An 18,083-nucleotide genomic window follows, 5' to 3' on the forward strand; every position below is an offset into this window, starting at 1 on the left:
TACATGCATGGCTTAAAAAAGAGCAAGAGAAATTCAACATGATATGTTGGAGAATGATTCAAAATGTTTGATCTACTTATAAGGCTGAAAATCAAATTTGATTCTGAGTTACTTGATATTAGTAAATATCTCAATTCTTAATTGTCAGAAAAGAAGAACATATTATTTTCTCAGAAAAAATATCAGATATTCTTAGACATCAAATTTAAAATAAACTCTTAAGGAGGACCCCTAATTTTAAATAAGACTCTGAACTGCAAAATAAACACAGTACTTCATAATACAACTAAAAATGTATTCAACAAATTCAATGAATGTGCCATGGTCATGGAAGTGGTTGGTGATATGGGAGGAATGAGATGAGAGGGGTGGGAGTTATTTGGAAATCTCTTTTTTTTTTAAGGTAACATTTTAAAAAATAAAGACAAAAAAAAAAAAAAAGAAACAACAAGAAATAATAATAACAAGTGTAAGGATTTTTCATGAATTTTTATTGAAATCAGAGTAAAATATTAAACACACTGCATTTCAGAAGATAATGATCAGCACATAAACGTCCAGCATGTCCTGTGTGATCAGACCTGGACTCTATAGAGAACCTAGAAAGGGGAAGAGAAATCCCTTCTCTTTTAGATCATCTTTCCAACAACTAGCATTTCTGACAGACAGGTTTTTGAGTGGCATAGACATGTTGAGGATATTCTCTCCAACAAGTCCTGAAATGGTACAGTAAGGAGGGAAATGTTCTATCAACTATAAAATAAAAGGAGTCATCGTGTTGTACATATTATGATGTTTGTTTAAGAGGGAAAAAGGTGCAATGGATGTATCACGATGATGGGAGAGAGTGTTGCTGTGGGGGGAGTGGGGGGCGGGGGTGGTGGGGTTGAATGGGACCTCATATAATTTTTTTAATGTAATTTAAAAAATAATAATAATAATAAATAAATATTTAAAAAAAAAGACATTAGGAAGTCCAGAAGAAGGAGTTATTTATACATAGGAATTTATTATAATTAAAATATGGTCATGGCAATCTGGGAGAAAGTAAGGAATATTCCATAAATAGTATTGGATAATTATGATTACTATAAAGAGATGAAAAGGGAAATGTTGATAGTGTTTACCAGGTATATTAGAAAAAACAGAAGTGCAAAATAAAATGGGAGAATATGTGTAAATTTGGTAATTACACACACAATGAAGGCAGAATATCCATATTCATCTCTGTATTTGAGGAAACAAATTATGTAGTTTAGATTAAAAGTAATTTAGAAGGCTGAGAGATGTGTTTCTGAACACTGACAAACTGTACGAAATTCATGTGATAACTGAAGGAAAATTACATTATATTTCTATCTAATACCTGAAAGCAAGCATTTGGTAGATTTTTATCAGGCCCTCTATTTGTTATAGGAAAAATATGAGTTAAAAATTAAGAAGACTTATTACCCCTAGAATGTGTTTGATACCTTAAACCCTGGTGAGTGTTCCTATCTGGCTTTAAAAAAATAATATAGCACTTTGGGGCAAAGATGCAGCCTAGTAATCCAGCACTGGAAGCCAAGATGGAGAAGATCTCCACAGCTGCCATGACCTTCCCCTTGGTGCTGTGGTAGACAGGGAGGAAAGTGACCCAAACACTGCAGAACACCAACATGCTGAAGGTCAAGAACTTGGCTTCATTAAAGGGGTCAGGAAGGTTCCTGGCCAGGAAAGCTACAGTGAAGCTCCCGAGAGCCAAGCAGCCCAGGTATCCCAGGACACAGTAGAAGGCAGTTGGTGAGCCCTTATTGCACTCAATGATGATATAACCAGGCTCAGAGTGTGAATCTTTATCAACAAATGGGGGAGAGGTTCCCAGCCAGATGCCACAGAGTGCCATCTGGATCAGGGAGCAAATGGGAATAACAAAGTTAGGTGCTCCTGACACCAAATACTGCCTCATCCTTCTCCTGGGAGCAGTGAGCTTGAATGCCAGAACCACAGTGATTGTTTTGGCCAAGATAGTAGACACAGCCACAGTAAACACGATTCCAAATGTGATTTGTTGGAGGATGCAGGTGGCTGTGATAGGGCGACCGATGAAGAGTAAGGAGCAGAGGAAGCACAGGATGAGGGAAATGAGCAGGACGTAGCTGAGGAACCTGTTATTGGCCTTGACTATGGGAGTGTCTCTGTGCTTCACAAAGACCCCAAGAATAACAGCGGTGAGGAAAGAGAAGTAAAGAGCTGTGCAGACCAGAGCCATCCCCAAAGGGTCTCCATAAGCCAGGAAGGTTACAGCTTTTTGAAGGCAGTGATTTCTCTCACTATTTGAATACTGATGATCTGCACACTTAACACACTAGTCCATATCTGGTGAGAAAAGCAATGTGTCATCAGCTCAGGTTCAGTAATTTTAACTTATTTACAAGACCCCAAAAGAAACACATTGGGTAGTTTTAGCCATTGTTTCTCTGTGTGCATTGACTTCATATAACTGTGTGCTATAATCTGTATATTTTTCTTCTGTTACGTAGCCCATCTGAAGCACCTTTCCTAAATTCAAATAATTACATCTCCTACATCTTCAAAAATGCTAACTTGTTGACATGTAACCTAGATTCCTTCTGCTTGGGTACTTTGACCCAATACTATTTTTGTGAGATTCTTCTATGTCACAGTATGCAAATACAGTTTCTTTTTACAAACACATCTAGTCTGCTAAACATTCATTTTCTCTTCACTCTGCACCCATTTCCTAGTAAACTCTACTAAACTTTTGACTCTGGAGATTTGATATTTCTAGAATTCTATTGCAAGTAATATAGTACAATCTCTTTGTTTTTGTAACTTCCATATTTCAAGTGTGTAATATTTACAAGTTTCTTTCAAGTAACACCATATCTCAGAAATTCATTTTTTCCTTGTGGCCGAATAATATTCTCTGATGTGCAAGTTCCATATTTTATCAATTTAGCTATGATGGACACTTGGATTATTTCCACATGTTGGTGTAATGAATAATGCTGCTACACACATTGTACACAATTACTATTCTGAGAACCTCTTTTCACTTTTAATGTAAACCTAGAAGTGCATTACCAGATCATATGGTGATTGCATCATTAAATTTTTGAGGATGTGCTGTAATGCATTCCACAGTGACTGAACTACACTACATTCTCATGAATGGGTCACTAGAGTTCCAATTTCTACGACTCCTCTCCACCACTTGTTATTTTATATTTCTAAAATATAGTGGTCTTTTTAAAATTGTATAAACTATTCACTTATATTGCTGGATAGATTTCAATATAATAATACATCATATTTTATTTACACATTTTACTGCTGATAGAAGTTTAAATGCTTATGGGTTTTAGTTATTACCAATAATGCTGTTCTGAGCATCTTTGTACATCTAGTACAAATATCATGCTCCATTATTGGGTAATAGACTATATAAACATCTTTGTAAATAATGCCATCCTGTTTTATAAATGGTTACACCAGTTTAAACTCCAACAAACAATATTCATTCCAGGTGTACCTTTTTCTGTCAGAACCTTAACATGGAAGTTGTTTAATTTTTGCTATTATGAGGAATGTTTTTAGCTTTTTTTTTTTAAGTATTTCTTTTTTTTTTTTTAAAGATTTATTTATTTATTTAATTCCCCCCCTCCCCCGCTTGTCTGTTCTCTGTGTTTCTGTGTCTATTTGCTGCGTCTTGTTTCTTTGTCCGTTTCTGTTGTCCTTAGTGGCACTGGAAGTGTGGGTGGCGCCATTCCTGGGCAGGCTGCACTTTCTTTCGTGCTGGGCGGCTCTCCTTATGGGCGCACTCCTTGCGCATGGGGCTCCCCTACACGGGAGACTCCCCTGCATGGCAAGGTACTCCTTGCGTGCATCAGCACTGCACATGGGCCAGCTCCACACAGGTCAAGGAAGCCTGGGGTTTGAACCATGGACCTCCCATGTGGTAGACAGGTGCCCTAACCACTGGGCCAAGGCCTTTTCCTATTTTTAGTTTTTTTCACCATGATTTTTGTTTGGAATTTCTTGGTGCCTAGTTAATCTGAACACTAGCTCATCTGTGCATTGCACATTTCAAAATGTTTTTCTGAGAAGAGCCTGTGCACCAGTCAGGCCATTTTTATTACTGTATTTTGTGTCTGTCTTCTGCATTTGTAAAAGCATTCTATATATGTCAGATATGATTTCTCACTGGCTAGATCTATTTTACATATTTTATCCTACTTTGGTTGTTCCCTTCTATTTCTAATTTGGTCTTATTTTTGTTGTTTAATTTTAAATAATGAATGAGTGCTTATTTTTATTAAATGTTTTCCTGAACTTTTTGAAATGATTGTTTCTACATTTCTGGGGGTTCATTTACTGAATTATTTTGCATAAAACAAACTTCATTACTATAACTTCTTTATGGAATATAGCTGGATTTGGATTGCAGCTTTTCTTTTTAGCAAATAGAAGTTTAGTCTCAAGAAAAAAGTGATCTGTAAATTTGGTTTCTTGCAAAAATTTTATCAGAATTTGGTACCAATGTTAAACTCTTCTCATAAAATTAAATGTGAAGTCTTTTTCACATTTTCCTAGTATCTGGAAAAGTTTGAGTAGATAAGTATTCTTTTTTCCTTGACAGTTTGTTTGGATTTCTCAGGAAAGTCATAGACTTATAAAAACTTTTTGAGAAGATATCTCATTTTAAACTATGGTTTAATATCCTAACAAGATATGAATCTTTTCAGATTTTCCTTTATTACTGGGACGTATATGGTAATATTTACTTTTTTTGGAATTTGGGAATTTCATTTCAATTTTCACATAAACTTGAATGAATTTATTTATACTATCCATTTCTGATTTTAAAAATTCTGTACATATTTTCCAATTTTAAATCATTTATTATGTAATATTTCTTAATTCATTATTCTACTAATTTATCAGTTTTGACTTTCATTAGACAGCTTTGAGTTTTTATCCTTTCATATTTGTCTTTCATTACATTTTATTTTCATAATTATTATATTCTTTTATTTTATATTTATTCTACTGTTCTGATTTTAATTTGTGATACTTATAACTTCAGATTCTTACATTAAAATATATATACTAATAGTACACACACACATATATAAAATTTAGGATGATATATTATATTCAGAGGATATCTTTAGCTGCATTACCTGAAACTTGAAATGTGGAAATTCCAGTTTTATACATTTTATAAATCTTATTGTGCTATTTACATTAAACCATGGTTTATTCGTGTAATTCTTTACTTTAATTTTTTATTTTTATATTAAAATATCTTTTAAGGTACATATATCTCAAAAAAATGGTACATTAAAAAATATAAAAGGCTCCCACATATCCAACACCTCCCCCAATACTCCCACAACAGCATAATTTTTCATCATTGTGGCATATTCATTGCATTTGGTGAGTACATTTTGGAGCACTGCTGTACTGCATGGATTAAAGTTTACATTGTAGTTTACACTCTCCCCCAGTCCATTCAGTTGGTTATGGCAGGATATATAATGTCAAGCATATGCCCCTCTAATATCATTATGGACTACTCCAAGTCCTGAAAATGTCACCACCTCTCATCTCTTCTCCCCCTTCCCTGTCCTCAGGAACTACCATGGCCACTGTCCCCAGATCAATGCTACAGTTTCCTCCATTACTAGATGCAATACTTCTATAGCAGAATACTAGTAAATTCACTCTAATCCATATTTTATTGCTCCAACCTGAGGACCCTGGGTTGTTGATGTCCACTCTGCTGCTATCTTGAGAGGGGGTTTAGATCCCACATGGTTGATGGATGTAATTCTCCTGCTTGGAGTTGGAGGCACTCTCAGTTCCCTGGTACAGTTGTTGACCATCTTCACCTCCCTGTTAGCTGACATATGCAAGTCCAACAAACCAGAGAGTAGGCACTGCTACTCTGCTGAGGCTCAAAGCCCAGCATGTACATAACCAGTCCAGAGATTAAAGTCCTCTGGATAAACACCAAATCTAGGCCAACTATAGGTTCAGTAAAAGTGAACAGAAGAGGCATGTGTAGAAAGGTCATATCTGAGTACAACTCCTTCATACACAGGAACACAAATTCCAAAGTAGGGTCCACTGACAAGGCGCTGGACTCCAGAGCCAATTTCCATGATCATAGAACCTGTGTTCTCTGTAGTTCTCAGGAGCACCTGTAACTGGGATTGTATCTGCTTGTGCTGTCTCTGGGATCCTAATGATGTGGGTATTAAGATGACACATCTGATGACCTCCTGACACTTTTTTATTTTATTTATTTATTTTTTATTTTTTATTTGTATTTTTCTAAAGACAAAAGTTTTACTTTAAGTCATAAGTAGTGAGCTTTCAAGATACAAGGGATGTTCGCCTCAACTCAAGAAGGACGAGAAGAGCCTTCTCTGCTCTGGGGTGAATGCCAGGAAAAGGGTGGAGGGTGAGGAGAGTGGAGAACACCAGCTGAGCAGCCTCAAGGCTCCACGTGTGCACAGCTCTTGGAAGTTCTGGGGAATCACAGGGTCTGGGTAAGAGCGGCTTCCTTCAGTGATGGGTTTGTCTCTTTTTACACACTCTTTATCTGGATTCCTGCCAATAATCCTCAACAAGCCTGACTCAGTTCACTGCTCTCGGGATAGTGTAGGAAAGAGGGTCCTGAGGCCAGAATTGGAATCTTCTCTGTTACTCCAAAGAGCAGTGTGTCTGACTCCCAGTTTCATACCCCATGAAATTAAACGTCAGCCTGCAAGACTGCTAAGGACCCCCCCTTTTTTTTAATTGTTCTCTACCTTTTGCCTTTATTTTTTTTAATTTTTTTATTCTTTTTTTAAAATATTACATTCAAAAAATATGAGGTCCCATTCAACCCCACCATCCCCACCCCACCACTACCCCCACAGCAACACAGTCTCCCATCATCATTCCTGACACTTTTTAAAAGACTCTTAGCCATATATACTCATTTGTCTTTGCCATTCCCCCTTTATTCAAGGCATTTTTCTAGTTGCATCACCAGTTAGTGATTGGTGGTAATCCATCTGTGCCACAGAGGCTCATCCCCGGTAGTCTTGTCCCATGGTGGGGGGAAGGTAATGAATTTACATGCTGAGTTTTGCTTAGATAGTGGCCATATGTGAACAATTTGGAGGCTCTCAGGAGGTAAATCTTGGTCACCTTGCATCTCTAGGACTAGTTCAAATTTCAGGTACACAGGCCCATAAGAATTGTCATCAGTTCTTTGTCCACAAGCCTCTCCTGTTACTTTTACCAGAACTGTAGTTGGTGTTGGAATTTAAGGTACACCCAGGGGACCTGAATCTCTGGACTGATCATGTGATAGCTGCGCCCTGAGCCACAATAGACTTGCAACTCCTACACTCTGGTTTATTGGACTTATCCCACTCAGCTACCCAGGAGGTGAAGAAGGTCAACCACCACACCAGGGAGCCAAGAGTGCCTATGACTGAAAGCAGGAAAATTGCATCCAGCATCAAAATGGGAAATCTAAGCCTCCTCTTGATATAGATGTTGAGTGGACACAACCATTCTAAGGTCCACAAGATGGAGGAATAGAGTATGATTTACAGTGGACTTACTGATAATCTATTCATGAAATATTGTGATTAGTAATCAACAACATATGGCACTGGTGTGGAGAAAGTGTCATGGTGGCTGGGGGGTAGTGAGTGGGAGGAAGAGATATGATGTGGGGGCATTTTCAGGGTTGGAGTTGTCCTGGGTGTTGCTGCAGGGACAGTTACCAGACATTATATGTCCTTCCATGGCCCCCTGGGTGGGCAGTGGGAGAGTGTGGGCTATGGTGTGGACCATTGACCATGAGGTGCAGTGGTGCTCAGAGATGTATTCAACAAATGCAATGACTGTCTCACGATGATGGAGGAGGTTGTTGTTATGGGGGGAGGAGTGGGGTAAGGAGGGTGGGGGTTATGGGGACCTCATATTTTTTTAATGTAATATTAAAAAATAAAGACAAAAATGTAACTTTTTATTATTTATATATCCTTAAAAAAGACAATTTATTAAAAAATAAAGAAGAATGAAAATATAAAATTATACCACATCAAGTGTTAAAAAAATGCTGTGTTGATTTTCTTGGGATGTCATTGAGTTTGTCAATAAGTTTGGGTAATATAGACATCTTAATAATGTGACCGAGCATGTAGGGTATCTTGGAGAATGATCCATGTGCACTTAAGAATAATATAAATCCTGCTGTATTTGGGTGTAATGCTCTGTATACGTCTATTAGGTCCAGGTCCTTTAATATATTGTTCAAGGTCTTTGTTTCTTTACTGATTCTCTGTTGAGTTATACTTTCCAAGGTGATAGTGGTATATTAAAACCCTGACTATAATTGTAGAGACATCCATTCTTTCACTTAGGGTTTCCAGTGTTTGTCTCATATATATGAAGGTGCTCTAATTATGGGCATAAATGTTTATGATAGTTATTTCTTCTTGAAAGATTATCCCTTTCACTAGTATGTAGTGTCCTTGTTTGTCTTTCATGATAGTTTTGCATTAAAATCTATTTTGTCCGATGTTAATATGGCCCATTTTTGGTTATTGTTTACCTGTAAGATTGTTTTCCAGCCTTTCACTTTTAATGTCCTTGAATCCCTGGGTCTAAGATGTGTTTCTTGTAGACAGCTTATAGATATGTCTTATTTCCTTACACATTTTTCCAATCTGTGTCTCTTAACTGATGAGTTTAATCCCTTGACATTCATTGTTATAACTTTCAGGGAATTACTTTTATTAGACATATTTTCTTTGCATTTGTCTTTGTGATATGTTTGGGTTCTTTTTTTCCCTCTCTTTTTCTCTTCTTAGTTGTTCTAACAGTCTCCTTCAACTCTATCTCTCATGTGTTTTTTTTTTTCTATCTTCATCGAGAATTCCTTTTGTTTTCTCTTGAAGGACAGTCTTCTTGTTGGCATACTCTCTTAGTTTCTGTTTATCTGTGAATATTTTGACTCTCCATCATTTTTGAAAGCTAGCTTGGTGAATAGAGTATTCGTGGTTGGAAATTTTTTCCTTTTACTGCCTTATGGATGACATATGACTCCCTTCTTGCCTCCATGTTTTCAGATGAAAAATCAGCACTTAATCATATGGAGCCTCCCTTGTATGTGATGGTTCTTTTTCTGTCACTGTTTTCAGTATTTTCTCGTTGTCTTGAGTATTGGATAATTTGACAAGATTATGTCTTGGTGTGGGCATTTGGGGATTAAAGTTGTTTGGGGTATGTTGTGCTTCCTGGACATGTTTATCCATCTCCCTCAATAGGTTTGTGATGCTTTTAGTCATTTTTTTCCTCCTACACCCCTTCTGTCCCCTTTCCATTCTCTTCTCATTCTGGGATGCATGTTTGAGTATATTGCATTGTAATTTAGGTCCCTATGTCCCCGCTGTATTTTTTTCCCTCTTTTTACCAATAATTCTACTATTTGTTTGATTTCAGATGTACTGTCTGCCTCATCACTAATTCTTTCCTCTGCCTCTTCAAAACTGCTGTTGTTTGCTGATCGTGTATTTTTGATTTCTTGGATCGTACTGTTTATCACCATCATATCTGTTATCTTTTTTACATATGTTTAAAATGTGTTCTCTATGATCCCCAAGTGTTTTCTTAACATCCTTAATCTCTTCCTTCTCTTCATTAAATTGATCCATGTTATAATGTTTTGAGAGTTTAATTGGTTGTTCAATGTTCTGATTCTCTTCCTGGTTTTTAGCTTGATCATTGGATTTGTTCATGTTTTCCTGATTTTGGGTATGGTTTGCAGACACCTGCTGCATTGTAAATTACCAGACTGCCCCCTCAGGGAGGATTCTGTTTCCACTTATCCAGGTTTTTACAAGAGAGATGACAAAGGTGCATTCAATCAGACACCATCTTGCCCCACTTCCTCAATAGTGTATTTCTTAATCTCCATATGTTTGGGAAATGAATTTTTGGTTAGACTATTCCTTTATATGTGACATGGAACATTTATTCAAACTTACCATATAAAAATGTGTACATGAACCTTTTTTCCACATTGACTAAATTCCATGTTATTTCATCAGTTCAACAGGTCTCAAATAACTGAAATAATAGTAAACATTTCAGGAAATTCAACTACATATTAATTATCAAAAAAAACTTAGAAATTTCCAACCATAGAAGTGATTCTAGAATTTAATATATGAATATTTATAATGTCTGCAGGGGTGGAATTTAAGACGAGATGGTGGTAAGTATGAACACAAAGAAGAGATAAAAGGGGGGCAAGGGGTTGCCTTTGGTTGGGGCTTTACGGTTTTGAGGGTGGCTGGGGAGGGAAGGATGGGTAACATTGCCCAAAAGTGGGGGGAGGGAGGGGTAGCATACGAACACAGGAGAGGGTCAGGAGTTGGTGGAGAGTAAAATGCCGAAAAAATCATATCAAAATAAAATAAAGAGGGTTACCTGTTTAGAATGCTTGGAGGGGAGGGTCTGATGCAGGACGGGCTCCTGGGGAATGTCTAAATGCTCATTCTGCCAGAGTGGGTGACACCATGGGGTAGAATCCCAAGTAGTGAGAGTGGGGGTGGACCCACATCCTGGGGAGGACTAATGCCATCAAATAGAGGGAACTGTATCCCTCGAGAGAAAGGGTGGCTCCCAGGGCATTGGGGCAGTTGAGCAAGTTAGGCCCTGAACACTATTCCATCTATCTCTAGAAGTGGCTCCTCAGGAAACGGAGGTTGGCTGTCACTGTGGGCACCAAGGTGGAAGGGAAAATGGACGTTAAATGTGTGGAACCAAAGTAAATGGGGGGTAAGAGAGGAGTTTCTTGAGAGTACACAAGGATGGATACAAAACATGTAATATTACACCATAACATATAGGAGATGACAGACTGATAATGTAAACCATAATGTAAAACATAGGATAACTAAAAATGTAAAGAACTGTGTATCCTAAAGTATGCACCATAATGTAAGCACAGATGTTACCTTGTTAGAAAGCTAATGTCTCAGACTCTGTACATCACTTTAAGTAAATATGATATGAATAGGGCGTAAGAGTATCACTGTGGAAGGGAAAAGCTTTTCTGGTGGATGTGTGGGAATGCTGTATATTATATATGTGCATTGCTGTGGTCTAGGACTCCTGTGAAGAAAAGCTGAATAATTAGGGGAAAAAAAAAAAAAAAGATATGATGTGGAAATTTTTTCAAGTCAACATTCTTTATCTAAGTTCTTTATCTATCCTTTAAACCCATCGCTATATGCCATTCCCTAGTAAGGGACCATGACATTATATTGGGCTTCAAATTTCGGGGAGTTCTGGATCACAGAGTGTTTCAACAATGGCAATGGAGGGATACTGGTATGGGATACCAATGACAGGTGATATATGGCTGACAGGGAGCTGTACAGAACATATGTCCAGGGTGCATAGTAATGTTTGGATATACTTATAGTGGCAACAATTAAAAACCACAGCAGGGGGGGTACTGGGATCCTGGCCAGTGCTGATCTGTCGTGGTCCCTAGGGGAGAAGCGACAGTCTCCCAGGTACAGCGGCGGGGACCGGGAGGGAGTGAGGGTTCAACAGTGAGCCCCTGATGCTAATGACTATGCTTGTGAGCTGATAAACCTAAAATAAGAACAAGGCCTAGAGCAACATTGTGCCTGGGAATTTCCTCCTGTCAGCCTTCATGTTACTCAAATGTGGCCAGTCTCGAAGCCAAACTCAGCATGTAAATGCAATGCCTTCCCCCCAGCATGGGACATGACACCCGGGGATGAGCCTCCCTGGCACCGAGGGACCACTATCAACTACCAACTGATGATGCAACTGGAAAAGGACCTTATACGGAAGTTTCAATGCGGATCAGCAGAATATCCCTGTCTACATAAAATACCATGACTTTAAAATGCTGTTTGACCTAAAGTAAGGGGGAAATGGAAAGGAGAAATGAGTTTATATGGCTACGAGTTTCTAAAAAAGAGTCTGGAGGCTGGCAGAAGGATTGCCCTCATGCACAACTGAGCAGAGTCAGAGAGACAGATAAAGCAGATACAACCCCCAGATATTGGTTCCTTTGAAGGCTAAAGAGAACCTCACATATATATTTTTAATGTAATATTATTACAAAGTCAATAAAAAATAAATAAAAAAAAAAAAAAAAAGAGAACCATGGGAGTTATGGTCATGGCCGATGGGGTTAACTACCAGGTCAGATGGCCCCTCTTTGGAAATGGTGTTTATGTGTGATGAATCTGGACTCAGATGGGATCTCCCTTCATAAGACTTTCGTGCTAATGTGCTGGAGGTGCAGTTAATGTTGGGGTTTAAGATATATTTAGGGGATTTGAATCTCTGGACTGACAATGTGATAGCCAGGTCCTGAGCCTCAACAGACTCCAGCACCTACAATCTGATTTATTGGACTTACCGCACTCAGCTAAGATGGAGTTGAAGAAGGACAACCACCACACCATGGAGACTAGAATGATTACAACTAAAAATGGGAGGATTGCATCCAGCATCCATGTGGAATCTGAGCCTCCTCTTGACATAGAGGTGCAATGGACACAACCAATCCAATGCCCACATAGAAGAGGTGGCATTGGATTGGGAAAAGTGGACATGGTGGACGATGGGTATGGGGAAAGGCAGGAAGAGATGAGAGGTGGAGGCATCTTTGGGACATGGAGCTGCCCTGGATGGTGCTTCAGAGGTAATCACCGGACATTGTTAATCCTCACAGGGCCCACTGGATGGAATGGAGGAGAGTATGGGCCATGATGTGGACCATTGTCTATGAGGTGCAGAGGTGCCCAAAGATGTACTTACCAAATCCAATGGATGTGTCATGATGATGGGAACGAGTGTTGTTGGGGGGGGGGAGAGGGGGGGTGGGGGGTGGGGTTGAATGGGACCTCACATATATATTTTTAATGTAATATTATTACAAAGTCAATAAAAAAAATTGAAATACGTAATACTGAAAAAAAAATTTAAACGTGTTAATTATATTATGTAAAGAATATTTAGCTCTTTTCTACATCATGTCTCAAACCACATACCGAATATTCTGTGAGATCCTGTCACATAGAAACTGTGTTTTGGTACTCTGAAATTCTGAAAATTATGTGCAGTGATTATTTCCTTTTATTTTATTTTATTTTATTTTATATATAATAATTTGGCCAAGATTTTATCACATCCTCCACTCTTCTTACATAATACTAATGTGACTGCCTCTGTGAGGAATTCCATCAAACCTTCCTCCCAAGGAAAGTACTGGTCCCTAGGACCCTGTTCAAATATTTATAGCATATTTGAAACATGGACAAAAATAGTCTATGTTTACCTTCCCATTTACCTGTGAACTAGAGGAGAGCAGAAACAGAAATTCCTCATTAAGACTTTGTTACTTCATCCTCATGTTGGACGCAATAGAACTAAACATTCCCTAAATCATTTCCAAACTTTCTGAACATCTGCTCTGTGTCATGAACAGTTTTAGACACAGAAATGGAGTAAGGTTAAAACACATTACTTAATTATAATCTAAACATTCTTTCAATCAAGATGGAAAGCAGATACTTGTAATCACATGTGTTAAATTCCAAGAGAGGCATGAAAGGTATATTAATTTGGTGCGGTCAACAAAGGTCTTTCCAGAAACTATTTGGCCTTCAGTGTGTCTCAGCAATGACTCAAGTAAATTACTTAAGGGCATAGAAAGGGTGTTATATCAAAGGGAAATATTTTTATTATAAAAACGAAATTACTAAACAAAGGAAAGAAGAAATTTGTTTCTGTAGTTTTCCTCCAGATTCTTTCCACTACCTTGTGTGGTCAGGGGATATAAAGGAGAGGTGGGGACCTTTTTGAGGGCAAAACTTACCTGTGTCATTGGAAATCTCATTCTCTGAGCAGGGGTGCAAAGAAAGCAACATGCTGCTTTTCCTTCTTGAAAGGTCTTCCTGAATCCAGGCAAACACTTCTTACTACATACAGAGTGGGGAGTCTGGGAAGAAAACCAGATACATATTATTAACAGCTGTGTATTTACTTCTCCAACCATTAGATGGTTTGGGGTATTGGGTATCAACAATTTTAAATTTTAAGTGCCTAAATCAAATTTATTGATAAGATGTCAGGTTTATTTTATGATATGAAATAAAATAATTTAGAAATGTATCTTTAAATAAATGTTTTCTTTTCCCATCCTGTGGACAGTATGTGAGAAAAATTTTCTTGTGTAAAGGTAAGTGGTTAAACTGATAATGTGAACACTTACTTAGCAGGAAGGAGGAAGACAACTGCTGTGGAGGTTAGGTCAATGTGTTAACACAGCCAGTGTTTGATCAAGTAAACCTTGGGCTAATTGTAATAAAGGACACTTATGGACTTTAGTCATCAGTGAATTGACTGCATAGATGACTGATTACATGTACAATCAACCAGGGAGATTGCTGTCAGCAATGGATAAGGTTTTATCCGATCAATTCAGTGCCTTAAAATAAAAAGTGATTTCAGCATTTGGAGAGAAATTCCCTGTTCTTTGAATAGCCAATGTCTCCTGTAAACTCCACCAAGGACTTTCATGGGACCTTCACCGGAATGCCTGTTTGCAGACTGCCTGCAGAATCTGGACATGTTCATCCCTTGGTCCCATGAGAGAACTATATTAACTCATTTACTATTTACAGATATCTCATATTGATTATCTTTTTTAGAGAACCTGCACTAATAAAATATCCATTGCAAGATTTTGTTACTTTTGTGTAATATTAAGTATTGTAATTGTGGCCTACCTACCTCTGAAAATCCTGTGGCCCATTCTATCATCTCCTCAGAAAGAGACAATTGTTGATCACGTGGCACATCTGAGTTAAAATGTCCTACTTTAACTTTATGTCCAAAACCTTCTGGAAAATTCCAAAAGTTGAGAATGTCATACCTAGCTTCAAATTTCCTTTCCTTATCCAAATTCACTGGATCACCAGCAGAATTGTTAAATTGGATGTTCTTCAGAAATGGATGTAGCTATAAGAGACACACCTGTGAGCAATTGTGCCCACTGAATAAGACAGATCACCAAGGTGGTAACGTCTCTGATCCTCTGTCATCCCTGCTTCCTAAGGCAACTTTATCATTAACATTCAATTAAGTAAAAAAAAAAAAAAAGAAACCGTAAGGTGGACTAAAATGTTATAGCATTTACAAAATATTTTCAGGAGAAAATTCCAAATACAATGAAATCAAAACAATCTGTGAGTGTGTGATATGAACAAACCTTAATAGAAGAATCAAATCTCAGCACCCTCAATTACTAACTGAATTCTCCCCAAGTAAGGTCAGCAATACCTGAAGAGGTTGCAGAATTAAATGATATGATTGATGTGCAGTATCTTACAGAGTGCCTAAAACTAATTCAAAAACAAGTTTGTTCCTGTTGTCATGCAAATGTTTAATGGAAGAGGTCTAGGTATTTTATATTAAAAATATTAGCAGGGCAGAATGTTGAGGGCCTTAGTAACATGAAACATTGGCATTGATTAATAACTCCTTCCATATCTGCTATCAGCACCTTTCTGTTCATGACCATTTCTACCTAGGTCTAGGTTTACCTCTTAGACAGTGAACAAGTAAACAATCTCTTGCTCTTTTGGAGAGACAACCCTAAACTTCTTGACTTGAGCATATGTTCCACACCAAGAAAATCATGATTATGGTATGTTCTGAAATACACATATTGTTCAATGGAAGAGGTATTACCTGCCAGGGGTAAACACCCAGTCCATCTCCATTTTCCACTGACTGCATTTCTAATCGTTGAAGAAGCATTTCATGAAGGCTCTGAGCTACAGCATACACCACATTATACACATTGTAACTTCCTACTTTCATGTCCTTGTCAAACAGCCACCAAGGCAGCAACTCCAAGGAGGCATTGGGAGGACAATTCTCCAGAGTGTTACAATCAGATTCAGAAACCAAGCAATCAAAAGAGACGTACCACAATTTCGTGAGGTAAAAGTCTTCTGGGTATTTTGAAGGTTTAACTGTCTGCATGAAAGTTTTAAAATCAGGCAGTTCACCAATATTCTGTGAAAAAATGAGGGCCCCATGGAATGAATCAAGTAAAAAGTCTCTCTCGCTGGTGGGAAAATCCCATTGTGAGGTTGTGATCCAAACTTTCCCTATTACTAAGAAATTCCATCTCCAAAAGCTCAATCCCATTAGTGAGTCAGAGTCACCATAAATGAGAGTCACATTTACTGTTGATTTTCTGATCCGTAAATGTTATTGCCAGTCTTTTGAGTAATATGACCTCTCAGTGACAGGAATCATTTCCAGAAAGCCTGCACAGACTCCCTTTTTGTCCATCTCTTCTCTCAAGTCCCATAGGAACTTCACACCTCTCTTATCTTCTGAGATGACCAGTCCCACCCAGTTCCAACTAAAATGAAGCATCAGTGAGACCATGCCAAGAGCCAGAGATGTGTCCTTGGGGGTAATCTGATAGAGAGATGAAAACTGTCCATCATCACTCAGTTGTGGGTCATAAAGGCCATAAGCAAGCTAAAGGGGAAGGATTAAATAGCCAGTATGAGAAAGAGAATTAGTCAGAAGCACAAACTCAGCCCAGATGAAAATTAAGCAATGTTTTAAAGAGGAAGAAGGGAAGACTTGCTCTTTTTATATTCTAATCATCTCCCAATCCCTGAGAGAATAATGGAAATTAATTGATCAGTTTCAAGGGTCTAGGAAACTCCTTTGTCTCTTACTCACCTGACCTCACTTATGTTCTGGGAAAGGATATGTGAGCATCACATCATGTCTCTGTATACTAGCTGTACCCTTTGAGAAATGTGTAAACACAATTCCCTCTTTTGACCTTTTCTTTTAAGGTCACTGAAAATAGCAAAGGAAACATTAATTCATCTTCCCTCTAATGAGGTTCACCTGTGGAATTTTGTAGAGTTCCAGCAGTGTCCCAATCTGGGTAGAAACTGCCCACGTTGTTCCCGTAAGGGCTGCTATAGACTTGGTCTCTTTCCTGCAGGTGTAATTAGGGAGGTCCTTGTCCAGTCCTGATTGCCAAATAATGGGATTCTCCAATGTTGTCTGTTCACTGTGTAGTGAATTGTACAGATCAAATCCCAAAGTAATGTTGGGTAAAAGATGGGGGTTCCTGTTGATCTCTTCAATTGCAAAAATCAAGGCCAGAACATACTGGTAGTTCTTGGTCTCAAACCTGTGTGGAAGGCAGAAGACTGAAATCATGATTATCTTCAAATTCAATTAAATGCCCAAATTCAGGTTGAAAACACAAGTAGTCTTATTCTCGATGAGTTCTTCTGAAGCCTTAGAAATTTATCTAATTCAAAAAGAGCAAAAAGGTATTTGATTGCTATGATTGAATTCTGCTTCCTTGGAGGAAGATGATACTGTTTACAAAGGAAAGTGTAATGAGTGATGAAATTCATATAGAATTTTTAATTTATTCTTTATATCAGGAAATAAAAATGATTTTTTTATATTAATACATTATTAAATGGTTTATATAATGACAGTATTATTGTCATGAAGTTGAAGTTAGAGTAATTCCAACTGAAGGTTATATCTCTTCAAAAGTTCAGTTCCAGTGCTTAGGTAGAATTGGATGTGAGAGACAGAGGGGCATAACATCTGCATGGTGAGAAGTGTCCACAAAAAGAATGACAATCAATTCACTGAAGGCTCTACCCCATCAAATTTTGGATCTGCCATCTTCCAACATCAACAAACTGAGAAGAATATCAGAGCACAGTATAGGAAGAATCATGCAAGGCAGGAATATTTGAGAGAAGAAAAATAATGAAGTGTGAGTTTATGCCTAACTATACCTAATAGGACTGGAAACAATGTAGTATTGTAAAGGGAAAAGTGTTATGATGTCTAAAAGGTCTCTTAACCATTTCTTTATTAAAATATTACAGAGACAGATAAAGTAGATACAACCCCAGTAATTGGTTCTTCTGAGGGCTACAGAG

At 37.9% G+C, this 18,083-nt stretch overlaps 1 pseudogene; it reads right to left on the reverse strand.

Annotated features, from left to right (window-relative positions):
- Positions 1–1,435: 1,435 nt before the first annotated feature.
- LOC131276750 (vomeronasal type-2 receptor 116-like) lies at positions 1,436–17,334 on the reverse strand (annotated as a pseudogene).
- Positions 17,335–18,083: the final 749 nt, after the last annotated feature.

This window comes from Dasypus novemcinctus, chromosome 30 (genome assembly GCF_030445035.2).
Source record: "Dasypus novemcinctus isolate mDasNov1 chromosome 30, mDasNov1.1.hap2, whole genome shotgun sequence".
Lineage (NCBI taxonomy): Eukaryota > Metazoa > Chordata > Mammalia > Cingulata > Dasypodidae > Dasypus > Dasypus novemcinctus.